The sequence below is a fragment of the Elaeis guineensis genome, chromosome 9 (genome assembly GCF_000442705.2).
Source record: "Elaeis guineensis isolate ETL-2024a chromosome 9, EG11, whole genome shotgun sequence".
Taxonomy (NCBI): domain Eukaryota; kingdom Viridiplantae; phylum Streptophyta; class Magnoliopsida; order Arecales; family Arecaceae; genus Elaeis; species Elaeis guineensis.
Genome location: NC_026001.2, coordinates 93,213,264 through 93,217,296, shown reverse-complemented (window position 1 = coordinate 93,217,296; position 4,033 = coordinate 93,213,264). Strand labels below are relative to the sequence as shown.

Genomic DNA, 4,033 nt, shown 5'->3' with positions numbered 1-4,033 from the left:
CTTGTTCTAGAGATTTGAATCAAATTTGATTTGATTCAATATGGAAAGTGATTTGGTTCAAATATGGAAAGTGGTTTAGGCTTATTCTTTTTTTTTGAAAGAGTCCCTCTTCACAAGGACTCTTCCCTCCTCTCTTGTGCCAACTTTCTCCAAGCCTATCCTATCATTTTGTTGCCCCTTTTGTGGTTATTTTCATGCTCTCCATGAAATTTTTGAGGGAGAGGGCGTCCAAGAGTTGGACGCCCCATAAGTTCCTTGTTTAACTAGGGCTCTTGACCTTATCTACCTCTTATATTGGTGCCGCCCCATACGAGAAGATATAGGAGTCTAAAATCTATAGTTTTTTGAGAAAAAAAGTGGAGGAGAAAGAGGATGGCATGGGTGGTTTGAGGCACTATTATCCTTGGAGGAGAGTCTTCAATCAAGAGATCAAAGGTTAATATCTTGTAGAGAGAAAGGTAAGAGAAAAGATTGTCTTCTCTCATTATTTTTCTTTCATATTATTCTCTCTTTGTTTTTTGTATTTTTTATGTGATAAAATCTGAGAGAGAAAGAGGATGGAATTGGTGGTTTGAGGCATCAAATTCCTTGGAGAAGAGTCTTCTATCAAGAGATCAAAAGTTGATGTCTTGTAGAAATAAAAGATAAGAGAGAAGATGTTTTTCTCTTATTATTTTTTTTTCAGATTATTCTCTCTTTATTTTATATTTTTATGTGATTAAAAATTTGAAAGAGAAAGAGGGATGGCATGGTGGATCCATGCTCCAATGAGTTGGAGCACGGTGATCTAATTTTGGACATGATCTGATCATGTTCTGATGAGAGAAGAAGAAGAAAAGAATGTCTTCTCTTAAGGTTTCTTTTAGAACCCTTCTTCTTCATAAATCATGAGATTTTTCTATGAAAAAAATTAGATATTATAAGATCTGAAAGTTAGAGAAATATCTAGAGAAGAAGGTCTTCTCATGTCCTAGCATAGAGATGTTCTCAGGACATCAATCATTGATGTACTGAAAGAGAAGATCTGTCTTCCCTTAGGACCCTTTTCTTTTACATATTATTTCTGATTTTAGGGAGGTCGAAAGGTTTGACTTTTCTCTTGTTCCTCCTCATATTCTTCATCTCATAGAATATCCAAGAGATCCGAAGAATATTTTTTAGATTAACCATCTGGAGGGATCCACAAGAAGCTAGCACTTTGAGCGGATCTTCGTTCGACGAACCATCAATTTTGTTGCAGCCTCGTGTGGATCACCTGTAGAGGTTGGACGCATGTGCGGCTTCAAAGGTAACAAAAGAAATCAATCATGGAGTTTTCAACCCGCATGAAGGTAAGAGATCTGATCTCTTCTCTTATCTAGATGTGATCTAGATTTTAGATCTAAATTTGTTTTAGATCTAGGGTATTGATTTGATCAATATCAAAGCTTTTATTTTTTAATTCATAAATATAATATGATATGTTATAAGTCCTAATTGTAGAGTTTAGTAATCTGATTACATGTATTTATATATTAAATTATTTAATTTATATATTCTGCTGTGTTATATTTAAAAATTATTTTGAAATTCATGCATGAAACCCTACACCTTTTCCTACACCTATGGCATCAACGACTTGGACACCCAAATTCAAAGATTTTATTTTTATTAAAGAAAAAGAAAGTTATTGATATTTTCGTTAGATTTCAAAGTCTTCAATATGTGTTAGTTGTCAAATAGGAAAGAGTTGCAAACTGCCTTTTCATTCTTCAAATAAAATTTCAGATTTTTCTCATGAAAAATTTCATTACGATCTTTAGGGACCTACCCCTTTGGCTTCCAATAAGAGATTCTGATTTTATGTAGTATTTGTTGATAGTTAATCAAGATTTACATCGTTATATCCACTATGAAGGAAATTTGAATTCTTTGATATTTTCAAAAACTTTCAAAGGCTGGTAGAAAATAAATTTGATCATCGGATTAAGATTTTTCAATGTGATGGTGGTGGTGAATTCAGTCTATATAATTTTCTTACACATATTAAAAATAGTGAAATCGAGATGTATATCTCTTGCCCAAATACTCTCAAACAAAATGGTATTGCAAAATCAAAGCATTGACACATTGTCGAAACTAGCTTAACCATGCTATTTCATGCAAATTTGCCTTTAACTCTTCGGGCTGATGTCTTTCTCTTGGTAGTGTATCTCATCAATCATGTACCATCCTCTGTGTTACACAGTGACACCCCATATCACAAACTTTAAGTCACATCCTGATTATAGAGGCTTGTGGGTTCTTGGATGTCAGTGTTTTCCTTCTTTAAAATATCATGGTGGAAATAAGTTCACCAAAAAGACATCCATGTATCTTTATTGGCTATAGTCCTTTGCACAAGGGTTACCATTGCTTAGAGCCTACAATAAGAAGAGTCTATATTTCTAGATATGTTGTTTTTGATGAAGAATTTTTTTCTGACAAAGATCCTAAAACTTCTCCATGAGATACTACAAAAAATTCAAAATTATTTTTTTTTTAAATTCTCTACAAATGATGAATCAAGTGACTCCAAAAAGGAAGCTACTTCAATGTCTCATATTTTTCACCATCCAGAATAGTTGGCTGACTCAAATATGAAAGATTCTGTATTTTCTAACTCATTCAAATTTTGTGATCAAAATTATACTGCAGGTTTTCCTCCAAACATTGCTGAGCCTATGACTACCAACATAGATATCCTAAGAAATCTGCCTGAGCAGGTCCTAGCTTTTGCTGGTGATTCAATTTTCTTAAATTCAGGTGAAAGAGTTATTGAAGTTATGCCTCCACAAATAGTCTATTGCCAAACATATCCCACAAAATTCAGATAAAAGAATTGGTAACTCTGTGCTTAAATTTTTGGAGCACCCAACCACCTCTTCATCTGTTCATAAGACTCCATAAATTTCAACAACCAACTCCACCATCAATAATAAATGGCCATCATGACTTTGACGACCACCTGCATATTTGAATTTATGCTCTTGCCACAACTGCCTCTCTAATCAAGCCAAGACTCTCAAAACAGGACTAAAGAATTCTCAATGGATGAACACCATGCAAGATGAACTTCAAGCTCTCCATCATAATAAAACATAGACTCTTGTCTCTTATCCTCTAGATGCAAATGTGGTTAGTTCAAAATGGATTTATCACATTAAGTATAAAGAGGATGGCTTTATCGATCGCTTTAAGGTTTGATAGATTGCACGAGGTTTCACTAAAATTTTTGGCATTGACTATGATGAAATTGTTGGAAAAAATGTCTCAAATTTGATGCACAGGAGTGAAAACCTAGATGCGAAGAATATTGGGAATCATGTTCCAAAGTCAATTGTCAGTATGTTGATAATTGAGCTCATTATGTAAATATATATGAATTAATAGATTAATAAAATGATAGTTGGCTTATTCATCAAAAAGTTGTGTACATCTTAATGAACTCTTTTATTGGGATGAAGTCCTTAGAACTATCTTGATCAATAAAGGAGTATTTATTGCATAATTCTTAAAACTAGTTCAGGACCAAATGATATGTTATTACTAGGATGATAGCGATTATCAAGTGTAGGTCATTGTATATCTTATACATTGGTTGTCTTCATCACCAAGTGGTGTGGAGATACTAATATGATATACAAGTGAGATATAGAAGTATATCTCATTGAACTTGACCAACTGTGGAGCACTCTACCATCAAGAGTAGCTCGTGAAGGGTATCGGTATAAGTGTCCCTTCGACCTCAGATCACTAAGATGACTTGCAAGCAACTCACTATACTTTGATGCTAGACTATCTGAATTTCTAATTCAATGATGAAAGATTTCTAGATATAGTCAAGTACTTATAGTAGTCGGTGTGTAAGTCAAGATGAGATTGACATCTTCAGATTGATGGAATTAATGCATCACTATATTTCAATTTAGTAAAATCTTGGCTAGGATAATCTATGTGATGGATTTGAAAGATTGAGATACAATATGGTTGACTATTATAGGATTGATAGTTA

At 33.5% G+C, this 4,033-nt stretch overlaps 1 long non-coding RNA gene across 1 annotated transcript; it reads left to right on the top strand.

Moving 5' to 3' along the window:
- The first annotated feature begins 320 nt into the window (after nucleotides 1–320).
- On the top strand, nucleotides 321–3,365 carry LOC140851782 (uncharacterized). The gene is made up of 3 exons (XR_012134529.1): nucleotides 321–458; nucleotides 1,130–1,331; nucleotides 2,677–3,365. It is a non-coding gene; the product is annotated as an uncharacterized lncRNA (long non-coding RNA).
- The last annotated feature ends 668 nt before the right edge of the window (nucleotides 3,366–4,033 follow it).